Below are 22,259 nucleotides of genomic sequence, written 5' to 3' on the forward strand. Positions count from 1 at the left end.
TAGAGAGTGAGTAGTAGAGAGCAGTAGAGAGTGAGTAGTAGAGAGTAGTAGAGGAGACAGTGAGTAGTAGAGAGTAGTAGAGTGAATAGTAGAGAGTAGTAGAGAGTGAGTAGTAAAGAGTGAGTAGTAGAGTGAGTAATACAGAGTAGTAGAGTGTGTAGTAGAGAGAGAGTAGATAGCGAGTAGCAGAGAGTAGTAGAGAGTGAGTAGTAGAGAGTGTGTGGTAGAGAGTGAGTAGTAGAGAGTGAGTAGTATAGAGTGAGTAATAGAGAGTAGTGGAGAGTGAGTAGAGAGTGAGTAGTAGAGAGTAGTAGAGAGTGAGTAGTAGAGAGAGAGTAGTATAGAGTGAGTAGTAGAGAGTAGTAGAGAGTAGATTGAGTAGTAGAGAGAGAGTAGTAGAGAGTGAGTAGTAGAGAGTAGTAGATTGTAAGTAGTAGAGAGTCGATTGTAGTAGAGAGTGAGTAGTAGAGAGAGACTAGTAGAGAGTGAGTAGTAGAGAGTAGTGGAGTGAGTAGTAGAGAGTGAGTAGCAGAGAGAGAGTAGTAGAGAGTAGAGAGGGAGTAGAGAGTAGAGAGTAGTAGAGAGTAGTAGAGAGAGTAGTAGAGAGTGAGTAGTAGAGAGAGAGTAGTAGAGAGTGAGTTGTAGAGAGTAGTAGAGAGTAGACAGTGAGTAGTAGAGTGTAGTAGAGAGTGAGTAGTAGAGAGTGAGTAGAGTGAGTAGTAGAGCAAGTAGTAGAGAGTAGTAGAGTGTGTAGTAGAGAGAGAGTAGAGAGTGAGTAGTAGAGAGTGAGTAGTAGAGAGTGAGTAGAGAGTAAGTTTTAGAGAGTGAGTAGTAGAGAGTGAGCAGTAGAGAGTAGTAGAGAGTAGTAGAGAGTGAGTAGTAGAGAGTAGTAGCGTGAGTAGTAGAGTGAGTATGGTAGTAGAGAGTAGTAGAGTGAGTAGTACAGAGAGTAGAGAGTGAGTAGTAGAGAGTGAGTAGTAGAGAGTAGTAGAGAGTGAGTAGAGAGTGAGTAGTAGAGTAGTAGAGAGTGAGTAGTAGAGAGAGAGTAGTAGAGAGTGAGTAGAAGAGAGTAGTGGAGTGAGTAGTAGAGAGTGAGTAGAAGAGAGTGAGTAGTATAGAGAGAGTAGTAGAGAGTAGAGAGTGAGTAGTAGAGAGTAGTAGAAAGTGAGTAGAGAGTAGAGAGTAGTAGAAAGTAGTAGAGAGTAGTAGAGAGAGAGTAGTAGAGAGTGAGTAGTAGAGAGAGAGTAGTAGAGAGTGAGTAGTAGAGAGTAGTAGAGAGTAGACAGTGAGTAGTAGAGAGTAGTAGAGAGTGCGTAGTATAGAGTGAGTAGAGTGAGTAGTAGAGTGATTAGTTGAGAGTAGTAGAGTGAGTAGTAGAGTGAGAGTAGAGAGTGAGTAGTAGAGAGTAGTAGAGAGTGAGTAGTAGAGAGTGAGTAGTAGCAAGTGAGCAGAGAATGAGTTTTAGAGAGTGAGTAGTAGAGAGTGAGTAGTAGAGAGTAGTAGAGAGTAATAGAGAGTGAGTAGTAGAGAGTAGTAGAGTGAGTAGTAGAGAGTAGTACAGTGAGAAGTAGAGAGTAGTATAGAGTGAGTAGTAGAGAGTGAGTAGAGAGTAGAGAGTGAGTATTAGAAAGTGAGTAGTTGGGTGTGAGTAGTAGAAAGTAAGTAGTAGAGAGTAGTAGAGAGTGGTAGAGAGTGAGTAATAGAGAGTGAGTAGTAGAGAGTAGTAGAGAGTGAGTAGTAGAGAGAGAGTAGTAGAGAGTGAGTAGTAGTGAATAGTAGAGTGAGTAGTAGAGAGTGAGTAGTAGAGAGTGAGTAGTAGAGCGAGAGTAGTAGAGAGTAGAGAGTTAGTAGTAGAGAGTAGTAGAGAGTGAGTAGAGAGTAGTAGAGAGAATAGTAGAGAGTGAGTAGTAGAGAGTGAGTAGTAGGGAGTAGTAGAGAGTGAGTAGTAGAGAGTAGTAGAGTAGACAGTGAGTAGTAGAGAGTAGTGGAGTGAATAGTAGAGAGTAGTAGAGAGTGAGTAATAAAGAGTGAGTAGTAGAGTGAGTAATAGAGAGTAGTAGAGTGTGTAGTTGAAAGAGAGTAGATAGTGAGTAGCAGAGAGTAGCAGAGAGTGAGTAGTAGAGAGTCAGTGGTAGAGAGTGAGTAGTAGAGAGAGTAGAGAGTGAGTAGTAGAGAGTGAGTAGTAGAGAGTAGTAGAGAGTAGTAGAGCGTGAGTAGTAGAGTGAGTAGTAGAGAGTAGTTGAGTAAATATTAGAGAGTAGTAGAGGGTGAGTAGTAGAGAATGAGTGGAGAGTAGAAAGTGAGTAGTAGAGAGTGAGTAGTAGAGAGTGAGTAGTAGAGTGTAGTAGGGAGTAAGTAGTAGAGAGTGAGTAATAGAGAGTAGTAGAGTGAGTAGTAGAACATAGTAGAGAGTAGTAGAGAGTGAGAAGTAGAGAGTGAATAGTAGAGAGTAGTAGAGAGTGAGTAGTATAGAGTGAGTAGAGAGTAGAGAGTAAGTAGTAGAGAGTAGTAGAGAGCGAGAAGTAGAGAGTGGGTAGTTTAGAGTGAGTAGTGGAGAGTAGTAGAGAGTGAGTAGTAGAGAGTAGTAGAGTGAGTAGTAGAGAGTGAGTGGTAGAGAGTGAGTAGTAGAGCATAGAGAGTGAGTAGTAGAGAGTAGTAGAGAGTGAGTAGTAGAGAGTGAGTAGTAGAGAGAGAGTTGTAGAGAGTAGAGAGTGAGTAGTAGAGAGTAGTAGAGAATGAGTAGTGAGTAGATTGTAGTAGAGAGAGTAGTAGAGAGAGAATAGTAGAGAGTGAGTAGTAGAGAGTAGAGTGAGTAGTAGAGAGTGAGTAGTAGAGAGTGAGTAGTAGAGAGTAGTAGAGAGTAAGTAGTAGAGAGTAGAAGAGAGTGAGCAGTAGAGAGTAGTAGAGTGAGTAGTACAGTGAGTATGGTAGTAGACAGTAGTAGAGTGAGTAGTGGAGACAGTGAGTAGTAGAGAGTAGTAGAAAGTGAGTAGTAGAGAGTGAGTAGTAGAGAGTGAGTAGTAGAGAGTAGTAGAGTGAGTAGTAGAGAGTAGTTGAGAGTGAGGAGTAGAGAGTAGAGAGTGAGTAGTAGAGAGTAGTATTAGTAGAGAGTAGTAGAGAGTGACTAGTAGAGTGTAGTAGAGAGTGAGTAGTAGAGAGTAGTAGAGAGTGAATAGTAGAGAGTGAGTAGTAGAGAGTAGTAGAGAGTAAGTAGTAGAGAGTAGAGAGTAGTAGAGAGTGAGTAGTAGAGAGAGAGTTGTAGAGAGCAGAAGAGAGTAGAGAATGAGTAGTAGAGAGTAGTAGAGAGTGAGTAGTGAGTAGATTGTAGTAGAGAGAGTAGTAGAGAGAGAGTGGTAGAGAGTGAGTAGTAGAGAGTAGAGTGAGTAGTAGAGATTGAGTAGTAGAGAGTAGTAGAGAGTAAGTAGTAGAGAGTATGAAGTAGTAGAGAGTGAGCAGTAGAGACTAGTAGAGTGAGTAGTACAGTGAGTATGGCAGTAGAGAGTAGTAGAGTGAATAGTAGAGAAAGTAGAGAATGAGTAGTAGAGAGTGAGTAATAGAGAGTAGTGGAGAGTGAGTAGAGAGTGAGTAGTAGAGAGTAGTAGAGAGTGAGTAGTAGAGAGAGAGTAATAGAGAGTGAGTAGTAGAGAGTAGTAGAGAGTAGATTGAGTAGGAGAGAGTGAGTAGTAGAGAGTGAGTAGTAGAGAGTAGTAGAGAGTAAGTAGTAGAGAGTAGAGAGTAGTAGAGAGTGAGTAGTAGAGAGTAGTAGAGTGAGTAGTACAGTGAGTATGGCAGTAGAGAGTAGTAGAGTGAGTAGTAGAGAGAGTAGAGAGTGAGTAGTAGAGAGTGAATAGTAGAGAGTAGTGGAGAGTGAGTAGTAGAGAGTAGTAGAGAGTGAGTAGTAGAGAGAGAGTAGTAGAGAGTGAGTAGTAGAGAGTAGTGGAGTGAGTAGTAGAGAGTGAGTAGCAGAGAGAGAGTAGTAGAGAGTAGAGAGTGAGTAGTAGAGCGTAGTAGAAAGTGAGTAGAGAGTAGAGAGTAGTAGAGAGTAGTAGAGAGAGAGTAGTAGAGAGTGAGTAGTAGAGAGAGAGTAGAGTGAGTAGTAGAGCAAGTAGTAGAGAGTAGTAGAGTGAGTAGTAGAGAGAGAGTAGAGAGTGAGTAGTAGAGAGTGAGTAGTAGAGAGTGAGTAGAGAGTAAGTTTTAGAGAGTGAGTAGTAGAGAGTGAGCAGTAGAGAGTAGTAGAGAGTAGTAGAGAGTGAGTAGTAGAGAGTAGTAGCATGAGTAGTAGAGTGAGTATGGTAGTAGAGAGTAGTAGAGTGAGTAGTACAGAGAGTAGAGAGTGAGTAGTAGAGAGTGAGTAGTAGAGAGTGAGTAGAGAGTGAGTAGTAGAGTAGTAGAGAGTGAGTAGTAGAGAGAGAGTAGTAGAGAGTGAGTAGTAGAGAGTAGTGGAGTGAGTAGTAGAGAGTGAGTAGAAGAGAGTGAGTAGTAGAGAGAGAGTAGTAGAGGGTAGAGAGTAGTAGAAAGTAGTAGAGAGCAGTAGAGAGAGAGTAGTAGAGAGTGAGTAGTAGAGAGAGAGTAGTAGAGAGTGAGTAGTAGAGAGTAGTAGAGAGTAGACAGTGAGTAGTAGAGAGTAGTAGAGAGTGCGTAGTAGAGAGTGAGTAGAGTGAGTAGTAGTGAGTAGTAGAGAGAGAGTAGTATAGAGTGAGTAGTAGAGAGTAGTAGAGAGTAGACATTGAGTAGTAGAGAGTAGTAGAGAGTGCATAGTAGAGAGTGAGTAGAGTGAGTAGTAGAGTGAGTAGTTGAGAGTAGTAGAGTGAGTAGTAGAGAGAGAGTAGAGAGTGAGTAGTAGAGAGTAGTAGAGAGTGAGTAGTAGAGAGTGAGAAGTAGCAAGTGAGTAGAGAGTGAGTTTTAGAGAGTGAGTAGTAGAGAGTGAGTAGTAGAGAGTAGTAGAGTGAGTAGTAGATAGTAGTACAGAGTGAGTAGTAGAGAGTGAGTAGAGAGTAGAGAGTGAGTAGTAGAGAGTGAGTAGTAGGGTGTGAGTAGTAGAGAGTAAGTAATAGAGAGTAGTAGAGAGTAGTAGAGAGTGAGTAATAGAGAGTGAGTAGTAGAGAGTAGTAGAGAGTGAGTAGTAGAGAGAGAGTAGTAGAGAGTGAGTAGTAGTGAATAGTAGAGTGAGTAGTAGAGAGTGAGTAGTAGACAGTGAGTAGTAGAGTGAGAGTAGTAGAGAGTGAGTAGTAGAGAGTAGTTGAGAGTAGACAGTGAGTAGTAGAGAGTAGTAGAGAGTGTGTAGTATAGAGTGAGTAGAGTGAGTAGTAGAGTGATTAGTTGTGAGTAGTAGAGTGAGTAGTAGAGAGAGAGTAGAGAGTGAGTATTAGAGAGTAGTAGAGAGTGAGTAGTAGAGAGTGAGTAGTAGGGTGTGAGTAGTAGAGAGTAAGTAGTAGAGAGTAGTAGATGGTAGTAGAGAGTGAGTAATAGAGAGTGAGTAGTAGAGAGTAGTAGAGAGTGAGTAGTAGAGAGAGAGTAGTAGAGAGTGAGTAGTAGTGAATAGTAGAGTGAGTAGTAGAGAGTGAGTAGTAGAGAGTGAGTAGTAGATCAAGAGTAGTAGAGAGTAGAGAGTGAGTAGTAGAGAGTAGTAGAGAGTGAGTAGAGAGTAGTAGAGAGAGTAGTAGAGAGTGAGTAGTAGAGAGTGAGTAGTACAGAGTAGTAGAGAGTGAGTAGTAGAGAGTAGTACAGTAGACAGTGAGTAATAGAGAGTAGTAGAGTGAATAGTAGAGAGTAGTAGAGAGTGAGTAGTAAAGAGTGAGTAGTAGAATGAATAGTAGAGAGTAGTAGAGTGTGTAGTAGAGAGAGAGTAGATAGTATGTAGCAGAGAGAAGTAGAGAGTGAGTAGTAGAGAGTGAGTGGTAGAGAGTGAGTAGTAGAGAGAGTAGAGAGTGAGTAGTAGAGAGTGAGTAGTAGAGAGTAGTAAGGAGTAGTAGAGAGTGAGTAGTAGAGTGAGTAGCAAAGAGTAGTTGAGTAAATATTAGAGAGTAGAAGAGAGTGAGTATTAGAGAATGAGTTGAGAGTAGAAAGTGAGTAATAGAGAGTGAGTAGTAGAGAGTGAGTAGTAGAGTGTAGTAGGGAGTAAGTAGTAGAGAGTAGAGAGTAGTAGAGAGTGAGTAGTAGAGAGTGAGTAGTAGAGAGTAGTAGAGTGAGTAGTAGAAGATAGTAGAGAGTAGTAGAGAGTGAGAAGTAGAGAGTCAGTAGTAGAGAGTAGTAGAGAGTGAGTAGTAGAGAGTGAGTAGAGAGTAGAGAGTAAGTAGTAGAGAGTAGTAGAGAGCGAGAAGTAGAGAGTGAGCAGTAGAGCGTAGAGAGTGAGTAGTAGAGAGTAGAGAGTAGTAGAGAGTGAGTAGTAGAGGTTAGTAGAGTGAGTAGTAGAGAGTGAGTGGTAGAAAGTGAGTAGAGAGTAGAGAATGAGTACTAGAGAGTGAGTAGTAGAGAGTGAGTAGTAGAGCATAGAGAGTGAGTAGTAGAGAGTAGAGAGTAGTAGAGAGTGAGTAGTAGAGAGTGAGTAGTAGAGAGAGAGTTGTAGAGAGTAGTAGAGAGTAGAGAGTGAGTAGTAGAGAGTAGTAGAGAGTGAGTAGTGAGTAGATTGTAGTAGAGAGAGTAGTAGAGAGAGAATAGTAGAGAGTGAGTAGTAGAGAGTAGAGTGAGTAGTAGAGAGTGAGTAGTAGAGAGTGAGTAGTAGAGAGTAAGTAGTAGAGAGTAGAAGAGAGTGAGCAGTGTAGAGTAGTAGAGTGAGTAGTGAGGAAATATGAATTTTGTGATCAGTTATGTCCCCTATCGTAGACCCCAACGGCTCCATGTGCATGCTATAAGTACATGTATGTTCCCTCCAGTTCCAGTTTTGAAGACGCAAATATATGTGCGTCCACCGTCAACATGTCCTCTTTCAGATCCGCCATGAATGGGTCAGATATTCCATTCCTAAGTATGAAAGGCCACCGACTTTATGTGGTTCACTTTCCACATTTTACAGATTCAGGCGAGTAGGCCCAGAATTCTGTCATCAAGCCTTTTTCCTGCCTTCTGCCTCTGAAAGCTCCAGTCTGAGCCTGCATCTGTATCCATGAACTTTGTCCTACTCCCTGCGCGGCTAACGGTGCCTGATCCAGCATATTGCCTGCCAAAAACTGTATTTCACCTTCAAGATTATCTACTCCGCTCCTCATCCGATGCATTCCTGTCTAGTAGTTTAGGTAAACATTCCTCCAGCTACCGTGCAAAAGGGCCAGGCCTCGCTGTCCTCATGCAAGTAATTCATAGCCCCGTTACCATGGAATATTCCTACCCCCTCGCATCTCATGTAGACACTTAGACGCTTGTACACGCACTAACAGTCAGTATAGAATAGATTCTATCCTAGAGACCTTTCCTTTTGGATAACACAGTTCTTTAAACATAGGATATTAGATATGATTTGGGATTAGTTTGACATAACCCCCAGACTTCTGTCTCCACATGTAGAGCTAAATGTCAAGTCCCCTTCACCCTCTAGTTGCACGTCAATCACACGTCATGCGGCTGCGCGCGCATCTCTGCCAAATATTTCTGCTGACATTGCAGGATTCTTTTATGGATCCACCCACTTGTGACATCATGTATAATGACGTTTATTAAATTACGCCCATATGACCGCCTCTATTAGTTACGTATGCACCTTTTATCTGTACTATCAACTGTTACGCCTCTTGCATCTGTTTCACTGTAATGCATTTTCTATAAAACTGCTTATCTGTCAATAATGTATGCCCTTCCTTCCTGAACTCTCGTGGTGATGGAATAGAAAGCCTACAATTCGAATTGTATTCCTTTGTATAGGAATAAAGCCTTTTAAAACCTCTAATACCACGGATTCTGCCTCTTATATTTACTGAGTTATTCTTAATAGACTTTACCGCATAAAAAATAGTACCGGTAATGAAATATTTACCACATAAATTGGCGCCCGAATAGGGACACTTTCTCATCTCACGCGCCGGAGGTGCGTTGCAGGCCCGGTCTCCTGCCACAGCCGAACGGACAAAAACGCGTACCTGCAGGATTTCCTGTATCTCCCTCCGGCCAAGCGGGGGCAACTGAGGCTGCGATCAACACCCAGACGAGGCGGTGAGAAGTGCGAAGTATCCCGACCAGAGCCTAGCTGAGAGAGCAAGATCCGAGGTATACAGAGGCCCACCAGGTTCCGAAGTTCCGAGTCCAGTCGAGTCGAGTCCAGTCCGGTCTAGTTTCAGTTCCGTTCCGAGGCCTTCCGTTCCGAGCTACCCGGTGAGTACCATTACCGGGGAGGCATTTTACGTGCACATAGTCTGTGCCGGTCAAGACGGGTTTGGGTACACAAATCCGGTCTGCACTGTTTCAGCAGTGTATCTGTACTGTTTAGCAGTATATATAGTATGTCTTGCATATAAATAAGTATTATCTAATGTCAGTATTATGTCAGTAACTAGTTTTCTATTAGTTATCATTGTTCGTTAAAAATGTTAAATGTTAAATGTTTTAATACGTTCTATACATTGTGGTGTGAATGACCGTTCATTATTGCGTTTATTTGTATTAAGTATGTTTAAGATTAAGTAACCAGATCTAAAAATGCCGCTCTTTTCGAAACTAAGACAGATCAAAACTAGAAAAGGTGTACTCGAAGAAGCTGTTCCCATCCCACCTAGGGACACTCCCGGGTACTTTATGTATCATAAGCATGGCCTAGATGCCGTATTATTTCTTGATTTATGGGTGGACTACACCAAAGAATTACCAGAGAGTCAGAGATGGCCCGCAGCAGGGACCTGGGATGCAGATTGCATCATGAGAGTAGAAGAAGAATTATGGAAAAAGAAAGCCAGACAGTCACAGAAAGATGCCATTGAATTATGGCGTAAAGAATCATATAGACGTACAGAAAAAGCGCTCAGACAGGAAGAGAAAGGTAGAGAGAATTCAAATAAAACTCGAGAAAATCTATTACTTGAGGAAGGTACCCGAGTAAACTCAGAACAAGTAGATAGACAAAGAAACACTCTTATGAATGGTATGTATCCTCTTCTGGCCGAAGGGTTACCTAAGGCTATCCCGGAAATACCAAAAGCACATCCCAAAACAGCAAAGGACGTTTTCCTTTCCTCCTATTTAGATGACGTAGCTCCCGAGTATGCTAATGCCATGCCACCCACACCGCTTGCCGATGGTGTTCTACACCAAGAGCATCCGTCTGTATCCCCGCAACTACAAACTCCTACACAAGTTCCCACAGGTCCGTCCGTTTCTACAGTTTTTCCCACATCTACAATCTCTATCCTACGTCCAACGAATCCTTTCGTGCCTAGCACCTCAGACGGTACTACAGGAGGTACGACAGACATGTTTGCCACCCCGCCGCGAAACAAACAGACCCTTAGAGATTTAGCACTCCAACGTACACCCCAATTAGCGACGTCCGACATGTTTAAAGAACAGCTTGTGGATTGTAGATACGATCCAGTACCAGGTAGACAGGACAAATTGCTCATATCATCACTACGTATACGACGAGCTACATTATATTTAATGACGATACCAGGAATGGGTGAAGACCTAGACGAAATATATCGCTTTGTCCAAACAGGACGAGGGTCAGAAAGTATTAACGAAGCTATGGAATACCAGAAAGTGGATGTACAAAGACAACTACTACGTTTTTTCATAAATTGTGTAATTAGGAATCAAGACAGGCCCGGGGCAGATCACGATACCATGCAAAGACTTGTCAAATGGGGTCAGAATATATCAGAAGAGAAACATGATAGACAGGCGTGTATAATCGCCATGTGTCGAAAGATCCGCAAGGAAGTAGAACGAATACATAAAGAAAGACGAGAAACAGACAGAGTAGGATCAGAAGAAGAGGAGGAGCAAGAATCAGAACAATTAGAAACGATGGCTTATGTAGGTAGAGGAAGACCCCATAATAATACTAGAGGTTTTAATGACTCGATACGCCCAATACGTCCAGAATATAATAGACATTTTCCAAACCCTATGTTAAATACAAGATCCCCTGAACACCTATTCCAAGCCGCTGATAAATTACTCCGAGATCGAAGGGGATACCATATGCTCGATTCCATGGACGAACAAGAATTAGCCAGGCCAGCAGTACAATGGGCTGACAGTCCCAGTGAATACAATGATGATGTACTTGCACACACATTTCTGAATCTTGACCCCTACGAACAGCGTTTAGCTAGTATATACATGATTCAACACCTCCTTATATTATATAAAAGCCAACACTCCGATCCAGGACCCTTACCTGACATATTGACAGAACTACTCACGAACATATGGAGAGGGTCAGGTACTGATTTGATTAGGGAAATTCTAGAATTCCGAAACCAATATTTAAATTTCGTATGCCCAGAACACGTTCCAGTTCCCATCATGGAAAGAAAAATGTATCACATAGATAGACAGAACCCGTTACGCGAAGTGCACCCAATCAGAGGTGACGGTAATAACTTTACACGCGTGTTTGTGTACACGCCTATAACTAAACTGGAATTATTAGAAATGAAGAAAGTAGTACCCAGCCATGACAAGGATCCAGCAGGTTTCCACCGTGAAATAAAAGACATGTTACTCATGGGAGAGTATACCTACCCCGACATTATGAAAATATTAAAAGTCCTATTACCCGCCGGTGTTTATGAGAAACTCAAAGAAAAGGAATGGGAGGTGGGAGACCAAAAGATAGATTGGACAGCATTAGAAAACGAAGAAAGGGCCCGAGCTGCAGGAGCAGGACTTGGGGAAAAGACTACAGCACTAGCAGGACTACTAGTGCAGGTACTGCCACGTTTATTAACTACGAAAAAGGAAGACTGGGGTGCAATCTCAGCCTGTAAACAAAAGCCAGATGAAGACACTAGTGATTTCTATTCCCGATTTGAAAAATGTTTTGGTATAAATAGTGGTATAAAAGCCAGTAGTGAGTCATATCCACATCTGTTTGTGACAAAATTAGTTGAAAATTCTCTGCTACAAGTCAAGAATAGAGTATTGAAATTCGAAAGTACCTGGCAAGGTAATACCCCATCACAGATGTTACAGATGTTACAATATCACCATAATAGAATTAGAGAGGAACAAGAACACGAACAAAGACGTATGAAAGATACAAAAATGAAAATGCTTGTTGCTCAGTCAGTTCCAGCTGATGGTCATCATAAGGGTGATTCCGCAGCTCCTACAAAAGGGACATGCAACTATTGTAAACAACCAGGTCATTATATACACGATTGTCCAGTCCTGAAACATAATATTGCTACAGGTAGAACCCAGGAGAGACCACGTCCACCTAGACAGGATCAGAATCAACAACAAATCCCTCAGCATGCACAACCTAGGTTAGCTCCGCAACAACTAGCTCCGCAACAGGGAGCTCCACAACAGACCATAGCACCACCACAAACGCAGCCTATTGCTGCAACACAAGCGACAACACAACAGATGTATCAGTATGCACAAGCAGATTATCCCGATTATCAGCGATATACATGACATAGCCTAGAGAGGGAAGTTGGCTTACCCCTTATTGAGGTTCCTGTAGACCAAGAGGGACCTTATGTACATAGTGAACTATTAGGGGAAGACAGAAAGTTTTTACTTGATACAGGGGCAAGCAGAACAACTATAAGACGCAGTGAAGTTCCAGGGGCACCCCTCTCAGGCTCACAGAATATTTCCCTTGGATTCTCAGGAAAACCCATAATTAATGACGTAACACAACCTCTTCCACTTACGATCGGTCCATTGACACGTACTACAGATCTATTGCTTACTAAATCATGTCCAGAAAACTTGTTAGGTATAAAAACATTGAAAGCTCTAGGAGCTATTATATGTTGTTCTCCGGAAGGAGTACGACTATTTCTACGTGACTTTAAAGGTCACTACGTGTCCAGAGACATGGATCACCGACTGCAGAATTTACCTACACATTTATGGGCACAAGGCCCCACTGATGTTGGTTGCATGAATATTACACCATATCGTGTCACACTAAAAACAGGAGTGATACTACCACGAATGCGACAATACAAGTTACCACCCGATGCTGTTGTGGCTTTGCTGCAAATCATTGACGAGCTCATTGCACAAGGAGTGGTTGTCGAAACGGACTCCAATGTATGTAATTCCCCGATAATTCCGATTCTTAAAAGAACGGATCCAAAAGCACCACCAGTATATCGATTAGTTATTGATCTGCGCAAATTAAACAAATGTATTGTACCACAATACCCTGTGGTCCCAGATATCTCTTCATTACTCACAGCTATTGACTCAGAAGCAACGTTCTTCACTGTAATTGATCTCAAGAATGCTTTCTTTAGTGTCCCAATCGATCCGGAAAGTCAATATCTGTTCGGATTCAGTTTAAATGGACGAAGTTTTAAATTCACACGCGCACCTCAAGGATTTACAGAAAGCCCCAGCATCTATAGCCAAGCACTGAAACGAGAACTTGACAGTATCCACATGCCAGTTAACACTGCCTTGCTTCAATATGTCGATGATCTGCTGATCACCGCCCGAAGCGAACCTGAATGTGAAAAAGCGTCACTGACGGTTTTAAAATTTCTGGCCGACAAGGGGCACAAGGTGTCCCCTTCTAAGCTGCAATTCTGTGTCCAGCGAGTTGTTTACCTTGGGCACTCGCTGTCCAAGGAGGGAAGGCAGCTTACACCCGACCGCATCCAGTTAATCGCTAACATGTCACCACCCAAGACACAAAAGGAGGTGCGGGCTTTTATAGGCCTCACTTCATACTGTAGGCAGTGGATCCCTCAATATGCATTTCTAGCAAAACCACTCATCCAGTTGACAACACAGGAGGCAGCCACATCGACTGTCCTCCCTTGGACTCAAGAACATACACACGCCTTTGAAAGTTTAAAGAAAGCTTTATGCCAAGCACCTGTCTTAGCAACACCATGTTACAGTAAACAGTTTACACTCTTTGTTACAGAACGCGAAGGTACTGCCTTGTCAGTACTCACTCAGGAACAAACAGGATCACACAAACCATGCGCTTATTTCTCTAGTACATTAGATCCAGTAGCTCAGGCTCTTCCTGCGTGCCTGAAATCGGTGGCAGCAACAGCTTTAGCAATCAGACAAAGCGATGCCATAGTGTTAGGACACCAACTGACAGTACAAGTACCACACGCAGTAGAGGTTCTTTTGAACCGCACACAAACACAACACTTGACTATAGCGAGACTCACCGGTTACGAATTGACATTATTTCAGCCACACATAGAAATCAGACATTGTAATACGTTAAATCCTGCCACACTGTTACCAGTGGGCGGAACAGATCCATTGGCACATGATTGTGTCGAAATCATTACTATCACGACGAAACCCAGACAAGACTTGACAGATATCCCTTTGTCAGATCCAGACTTGACATTGTATGTAGATGGGTCATGTATGAGAACAAGTACAGGAGAGTTAGTGGCCGCTTACGCAGTCACAACAGACACTGAAGTCATTGAAACAAATTGTATTAACACTTTGTCAGCTCAAGCAGCAGAGCTCATCGCTCTGACACAAGCCTGTATTCAAGCCACAAATAAGAAAGTCAACATATACACAGATTCACGTTATGCATTCGGAGTCGTCCATGACTTCGGCGTACTGTGGCGAGAAAGAGGTTATTTAACTTCTCACGGTGCCCACATCCAGCACGGACCCCTCATTCAAACCCTATTAGACGCGATTCATCTACCTACTGCAATATCGATTATGAAATGCAAAGCCCATACAAAAGTTACCGATATCATTTCTCAGGGTAATGACCTAGCTGACAGAACAGCTAAACAGACTGCTCAGAATCAGACTCACACAACTGACATGACAAAGACAATAGTTCTGACACCAACACATTGCATGACAGTTAAGGATCCCGCCCTTGATGTAATTGACATACAGACACATGCTACACCAGAAGAAATAAAGAAATGGACTGAATTAGGAGGGATCCAAACGGATCAAGGATGGATGACGAAGGAAAAATCTATATGGTTTCTTCCCGACTCTATGGTTCAAGTCATCATTAACACAATACATAGTCCAGCGCACCTAGGAGAAAAAGCTATGCTAGACAGCATTCAACACATTTGGTTCAACAAACACTTGCGAGCAGCAGCTAAACAGAAAGTTCGTACCTGTATGATATGTTGTCAGTTCAATCCAGGTAAAAGCATCCCCGTAGAGCAGGGTGGATTTCAACCTCCCGATCATGCTTTTGAAGTCCTCCAGATGGATTATATCCAGATGGAACGATGTCGAGGATTCAAATATGTTCTCGTAGTTGTCTGTGCTCTTTCCCGTTGGACAGAAGCATACCCGGTTTCAGATTACACCGCCCAACTACTGCCAAACAGTTAGTTCGAGAATTCTTCCCACGGTACGGTTTACCACGTGTTGTCTACTCAGATAACGGCCAGCCGTTCTCATCCGAACTAATGAAACACGTTTCCCTTTTGTTAGGCTACCAATGGAAATTCCACTGTGTCCGACATCCCGAGGCAGCAGGTCTCGTGGAACGCCATAATCAAACTCTGAAAATTAGATTGTCTAAAATATGTAGAGAAAAAGGAGTCGATTGGATAGTAGCCTTACCAGTTGCGCTCTTTTACATGAGAATGGTAGCACATTCTCGAACAGGGCTATCCCCGTATGAGGTGATCTTCGGTAGACCACCAAATATGTGGGGGACGCCTATACCTCGCAAAATCACTGATGTTGACTGTAATATGCTGACAGATTACCTGGCTTCCTTGATGTCTGCACTACAATCTTGTCGTTCACAGGTAACCGCAGCTTTTCCCGATAATACTGAGGGGAAGCCCCATGACGTGGTTCCTGGTGACCTGGTTTTGGTCAGGAATTTCGACCGGAAGACCCAACTGGAGCCTAGGTGGAAATCGCCTAAGTTGGTTCTACTCACTACAAGGACAGCCGTGAAGATTGAGGGTCGCAAAGGGTGGTTGCACTCGAGTCATATCAAGAAATTTTATGGACTACCATCCAGTGTGAATACTCAACCTTGTATTCCCTCACAGACAGACTCAAAGCTCCCCTTGGTTGAGCAGTCGAAACCAGAACTGTACAAACTAAAATTGAGGTCTAGCAAGTCAGACAATTTGATTGTTTAAGTCCTCTCCAAGGTGAATCGGTTGAATTTGTCTCTGACATGTATCCTCTAGACCGGAATAGAGAAAGAAATCAACAGATACAGCTGAAAAAGCATGCGTATTGTAAATCACTTCGTAGTCACTGCATAGTAACATTATTAATTTTGTTTTTTCTAAGTCTTCTGATCATTATTTCTAGCATACTATTGCACATGTATTACCCTATTCTTAAGCGTGTTTACAATGTAACTGCAGAACATTCTTTTAGCGAATTACCTCTGCATGAGTTGTCCTATAGATTTGCGCTGCGCAACAACACATTCATTAGTATGTTACATCATTCCCATCAAACCAGCAATGCCACAAATTGTTGGATATGTGGCCGACTCCCTCCCTATCAAAACTATAAGGGAGTTTTGCCCCTCTTTCCATATCCGTTCACACACAATGGCTCCTGTGGAGCATGGTTTAGTTTGATTAATTCCCTAGATTCAAATTCCGCAGTTTACCAAGACAACTGGGTGTGGGGAAACCTGAACCTAGTTTTGCTTAAAGTCTGCTACCCTAACAAGGAGGGACTCCCCAAAAGAACAGGAACTGATCTAGAAAATGAAGTGTATGGATTAGGTAATTTTACACTTAACCTCATGATCCTGAACGTTGAATCTGAAGCTACACCAATCTTGCCTGCCATGTCAGTATTCCCAGTAAAAGGGGAATTATGTGTAAGAAAGAATGGTTCCATACACATGGGCCATAGTAAATGCAAACACTGTAATAAAATTCAGTGATCAAGGCAAGTCTACATTTAGAGCTTCCCATCATTCCTACTTCATATGTGGCCAGACCGCATATATATGTCTACCTTTAGATTGGGATGGTACCTGTTACATAGCATTCCTTCTGCCACCTTTTTTCCTAGCCCCTCCTGATTATCACAGAAATACCCATTTAGTACACAATAGACAACAGAGAGATCTCCCAATTGTCGATTACACTGAAACAGCATGGGAAAAATACACAGATTTCAATAAAGGGTTCTTTCCCTATATAGGTACAGTCACTAATAGTAAGCTGATACGTAGATTAACCAGAACCCTTGAAGCAGTAGTGAACGAGACTATTTCCGCCTTAGGCAATTTAACAGAAGAGCAGTCTGCTATGCGGATTGTTGTGCTTCAAAATCGGCTTGTCCTTGACGTCATCCTGGCCGATAGGGGCGGAGCTTGTAGGGTCATCGGATCAAGTTGTTGCATTTTCATACCAGAAAATTCGCCGTCAGTATATAAAGCCATAACCCGCCTTCATAAGATTATAAGCCAGATACACCAGAGTCCAGGCACCTGGACTTGGTCCGGTTGGTTCTGGGGCGTGTTGTCAGCCTGGGGATGGAGAATCCTATCCTTCCTAGGTATTGGCTTTCTCATACTATTCAGTTGCTGCTTATGTCTACAATGTGGGCCAGCGATTTGTGGTCTGTGTGCCACATCGTGTATCCCACATCCAAGTTTTCATTCAAGATCCCTGAAGAAGAAAGAAGAACAAATGATGCTATATGAACAGATCGATGGATTGATGAAGATCGATATCTCCTGAGGGTCCGTAGGGGACAAGGAGGGAATGAGGAAATATGAATTTTGTGATCAGTTATGTCCCCTATCGTAGACCCCAACGGCTCCATGTGCATGCTATAAGTACATGTATGTTCCCTCCAGTTCCAGTTTTGAAGACGCAAATATATGTGCGTCCACCGTCAACATGTCCTCTTTCAGATCCGCCATGAATGGGTCAGATATTCCATTCCTAAGTATGAAAGGCCACCGACTTTATGTGGTTCACTTTCCACATTTTACAGATTCAGGCGAGTAGGCCCAGAATTCTGTCATCAAGCCTTTTTCCTGCCTTCTGCCTCTGAAAGCTCCAGTCTGAGCCTGCATCTGTATCCATGAACTTTGTCCTACTCCCTGCGCGGCTAACGGTGCCTGATCCAGCATATTGCCTGCCAAAAACTGTATTTCACCTTCAAGATTATCTACTCCGCTCCTCATCCGATGCATTCCTGTCTAGTAGTTTAGGTAAACATTCCTCCAGCTACCGTGCAAAAGGGCCAGGCCTCGCTGTCCTCATGCAAGTAATTCATAGCCCCGTTACCATGGAATATTCCTACCCCCTCGCATCTCATGTAGACACTTAGACGCTTGTACACGCACTAACAGTCAGTATAGAATAGATTCTATCCTAGAGACCTTTCCTTTTGGATAACACAGTTCTTTAAACATAGGATATTAGATATGATTTGGGATTAGGTTGACATAACCCCCAGACTTCTGTCTCCACATGTGGAGCTAAATGTCAAGTCCCCTTCACCCTCTAGTTGCACGTCAATCACACGTCATGCGGCTGCGCGCGCATCTCTGCCAAATATTTCTGCTGACATTGCAGGATTCTTTTATGGATCCACCCACTTGTGACATCATGTATAATGACGTTTATTAAATTACGCCCATATGACCGCCTCTATTAGTTACGTATGCACCTTTTATCTGTACTATCAACTGTTACGCCTCTTGCATCTGTTTCACTGTAATGCATTTTCTATAAAACTGCTTATCTGTCAATAATGTATGCCCTTCCTTCCTGAACTCTCATGGTGATGGAATAGAAAGCCTACAATTCGAATTGTATTCCTTTGTATAGGAATAAAGCCTTTTAAAACCTCTAATACCACAGATTCTGCCTCTTATATTTACTGAGTTATTCTTAATAGACTTTACCGCATAAAAAATAGTACCGGTAATGAAATATTTACCACAGTAGTACAGTGAGTATGGTAGTAGAGAGTAGTAGAGTGAGTAGTAGAGAGAGTAGAGAGTGAGTAGTAGAGAGTAGTAGAAAGTGATTAGTAGAGAGTGAGTAGTAGAGAGTGAGTAGTAGAGAGTAGTAGAGTGAGTAGTAGAGAGTAGTAGAGAGTGAGTAGTAGAGAGTGAGTAGAGAGTAGAGAGTGAGTAGTAGATAGTAGTATTAGTAGAGTGTAGTAGAGAGTGACTAGTAGAGTGTAGTAGATAGTGAGTAGTAGAGAGTAGTAGAGAGTGAGTAGTAGAGAGTGAGTAGTAGAGAGTAGTAGAGAGTAAGTAGTAGAGAGTAGAGAGTAGTAGAGAGTGAGTAGTAGAGAGTAGTAGAGAGTGAGTAGTAGAGACTGAGTAGTATAGAGTAGTAGAGTGAGTAGTAGAACAGTAGAGAGTAGTAGAGAGTGAGAAGAAGAGAGTGAGAAGTAGAGAGTGAGTAGTAGAGAGTGAGTAGTAGTGAGTAGTAGAGAGTGAGTAGTAGAGAGAGTAGAGAGTGAGTAGTAGAGAGTGAGTAGTAGAGAGTAGTGGAGAGTGAGTAGAGAGTGAGTAGTAGAGAGTAGTAGAAAGTGAGTAGTAGAGAGTGAGTAGTAGAGAGGGAGTAGTAGAGAGTAGTAGAGTGAGTAGTAGAGAGTAGTAAAGAGTGAGTAGTAGAGAGAGAGTAGAGAGTGAGTAGTAGAGAGTAGTATTAGTAGAGAGAAGTAGAGAGTGATTAGTAGAGTGTAGTAGAGAGTGAGTAGTAGAGAGTGAGTATTAGAGAGTAGTAGAGAGTAAGTAGTAGAGAGTAGAGAGTAGTAGACAGTGAGTTGTAGAGAGTAATAGAGAGTAAGTAGTAGAGAGTGAGTAGTAGAGAGTGAGTAGTAGAAAGTGAGTAGAGAGTGAGTTTTAGAGAGTGAGTAGTAGAGAGTGAGTAGTAGAGAGTAGTAGAGAGTAGCAGAGAGTGAGTAGTAGAGAGTAGTAGAGTGAGTAGTAGAGAGTAGTACAGTGAGTAGTAGAGAGTAGTAGAGAGTGAGTAGTAGAGAGTGAGTAGAGAGTAGAGACTGAGTAGTAGAGAGTGAGTAGTAGGGTGTGAGTAGTAGAGAGTAGTAGAGAGTAGACAGTGAGTAGTAGAGAGTAGTAGAGAGTGCGTAGTAGAGAGTGAGTAGAGTGAGTAGTAGAGTGAGTAGTTGAGAGTAGTAGAGTGAGTAGTAGAGAGAGAGTAGAGAGTGAGTAGTAGAGAGTAGTAGAGAGTGAGTAGTAGAGAGTGAGTAGTAGAGAGTAGTAGAGAGTAGTAGAGAGTGAGTAGTAGAGAGTAGTAGAGAGTAGTAGAGTGAGTAGTAGAGTGTAGTACGGAGTGAGCAGTAGAGAGTGAGTAGAGAGTAGAGAGTGAGTAGTAGAGAGTGAGTAGTAGGGTGTGAGTAGTAGAGAGTAAGTAGTAGAGAGTAGTAGAGAGTAGTAGACAGTGAATAATAGAGAGTGAGTAGTAGAGAGTAGTAGAGAGTGAGTAGTCGAGAGAAAGTAGTAGCGAGTGAGTAGTAGTGAATAGTAGAGTAAGTAGTAGAGAGTGAGTTGTAGAGAGTGAGTAGTAGAGCGAGAGTAGTAGAGAGTAGAGAGTGAGTAGTAGAGAGTAGTAGAGAGTGAGTAGAGAGTAGTAGAGAGAGTAGTAGAGAGTGAGTAGTAGAGAGTGAGTAGTAGAGAGCAGTAGAGAGTGAGTAGTAGAGAGTAGTAGAGGAGACAGTGAGTAGTAGAGAGTAGTAGAGTGAATAGTAGAGAGTAGTAGAGAGTGAGTAGTAAAGAGTGAGTAGTAGAGTGAGTAATACAGAGTAGTAGAGTGTGTAGTAGAGAGAGAGTAGATAGCGAGTAGCAGAGAGTAGTAGAGAGTGAGTAGTAGAGAGTGTGTGGTAGAGAGTGAGTAGTAGAGAGTGAGTAGTATAGAGTGAGTAATAGAGAGTAGTGGAGAGTGAGTAGAGAGTGAGTAGTAGAGAGTAGTAGAGAGTGAGTAGTAGAGAGAGAGTAGTATAGAGTGAGTAGTCGAGAGTAGTAGAGAGTAGATTGAGTAGTAGAGAGAGAGTAGTAGAGAGTGAGTAGTAGAGAGTAGTAGATTGTAAGTAGTAGAGAGTCGATTGTAGTAGAGAGTGAGTAGTAGAGAGAGACTAGTAGAGAGTGAGTAGTAGAGAGTAGTGGAGTGAGTAGTAGAGAGTGAGTAGCAGAGAGAGAGTAGTAGAGAGTAGAGAGGGAGTAGAGAGTAGAGAGTAGTAGAGAGTAGTAGAGAGAGTAGTAGAGAGTGAGTAGTAGAGAGAGAGTAGTAGAGAGTGAGTTGTAGAGAGTAGTAGAGAGTAGACAGTGAGTAGTAGAGTGTAGTAGAGAGTGAGTAGTAGAGAGTGAGTAGAGTGAGTAGTAGAGCAAGTAGTAGAGAGTAGTAGAGTGTGTAGTAGAGAGAGAGTAGAGAGTGAGTAGTAGAGAGTGAGTAGTAGAGAGTGAGTAGAGAGTAAGTTTTAGAGAGTGAGTAGTAGAGAGTGAGCAGTAGAGAGTAGTAGAGAGTAGTAGAGAGTGAGTAGTAGAGAGTAGTAGCGTGAGTAGTAGAGTGAGTATGGTAGTAGAGAGTAGTAGAGTGAGTAGTACAGAGAGTAGAGAGTGAGTAGTAGAGAGTGAGTAGTAGAGAGTAGTAGAGAGTGAGTAGAGAGTGAGTAGTAGAGTAGTAGAGAGTGAGTAGTAGAGAGAGAGTAGTAGAGAGTGAGTAGAAGAGAGTAGTGGAGTGAGTAGTAGAGAGTGAGTAGAAGAGAGTGAGTAGTATAGAGAGAGTAGTAGAGAGTAGAGAGTGAGTAGTAGAGAGTAGTAGAAAGTGAGTAGAGAGTAGAGAGTAGTAGAAAGTAGTAGAGAGTAGTAGAGAGAGAGTAGTAGAGAGTGAGTAGTAGAGAGAGAGTAGTAGAGAGTGAGTAGTAGAGAGTAGTAGAGAGTAGACAGTGAGTAGTAGAGAGTGCGTAGTATAGAGTGAGTAGAGTGAGTAGTAGAGTGATTAGTTGAGAGTAGTAGAGTGAGTAGTAGAGTGAGAGTAGAGAGTGAGTAGTAGAGAGTAGTAGAGAGTGAGTAGTAGAGAGTGAGTAGTAGAGAGTAGTAGAGAGTAATAGAGAGTGAGTAGTAGAGAGTAGTAGAGTGAGTAGTAGAGAGTAGTACAGTGAGAAGTAGAGAGTAGTATAGAGTGAGTAGTAGAGAGTGAGTAGAGAGTAGAGAGTGAGTATTAGAAAGTGAGTAGTTGGGTGTGAGTAGTAGAAAGTAAGTAGTAGAGAGTAGTAGAGAGTAGTAGAGAGTGAGTAATAGAGAGTGAGTAGTAGAGAGTAGTAGAGAGTGAGTAGTAGAGAGAGAGTAGTAGAGAGTGAGTAGTAGTGAATAGTAGAGTGAGTAGTAGAGAGTGAGTAGTAGAGAGTGAGTAGTAGAGCGAGAGTAGTAGAGAGTAGAGAGTTAGTAGTAGAGAGTAGTAGAGAGTGAGTAGAGAGTAGTAGAGAGAATAGTAGAGAGTGAGTAGTAGAGAGTGAGTAGTAGGGAGTAGTAGAGAGTGAGTAGTAGAGAGTAGTAGAGTAGACAGTGAGTAGTAGAGAGTAGTGGAGTGAATAGTAGAGAGTAGTAGAGAGTGAGTAATAAAGAGTGAGTAGTAGAGTGAGTAATAGAGAGTAGTAGAGTGTGTAGTAGAAAGAGAGTAGATAGTGAGTAGCAGAGAGTAGCAGAGAGTGAGTAGTAGAGAGTCAGTTGTAGAGAGTGAGTAGTAGAGAGAGTAGAGAGTGAGTAGTAGAGAGTGAGTAGTAGAGAGTAGTAGAGAGTAGTAGAGCGTGAGTAGTAGAGTGAGTAGTAGAGAGTAGTTGAGTAAATATTAGAGAGTAGTAGAGAGTGAGTAGTAGAGAATGAGTGGAGAGTAGAAAGTGAGTAGTAGAGAGTGAGTAGTAGAGAGTGAGTAGTAGAGTGTAGTAGGGAGTAAGTAGTAGAGAGTGAGTAGTAGAGAGTAGTAGAGTGAGTAGTAGAACATAGTAGAGAGTAGTAGAGAGTGAGAAGTAGAGAGTGAATAGTAGAGAGTAGTAGAGAGTGAGTAGTATAGAGTGAGTAGAGAGTAGAGAGTAAGTAGTAGAGAGTAGTAGAGAGCGAGAAGTAGAGAGTGGGTAGTTTAGAGTGAGTAGTGGAGAGTAGTAGAGAGTGAGTAGTAGAGAGTAGTAGAGTGAGTAGTAGAGAGTGA

The sequence above is a fragment of the Triturus cristatus genome, chromosome 1_1 (genome assembly GCF_964204655.1).
Source record: "Triturus cristatus chromosome 1_1, aTriCri1.1, whole genome shotgun sequence".
NCBI classification, from domain to species: domain Eukaryota; kingdom Metazoa; phylum Chordata; class Amphibia; order Caudata; family Salamandridae; genus Triturus; species Triturus cristatus.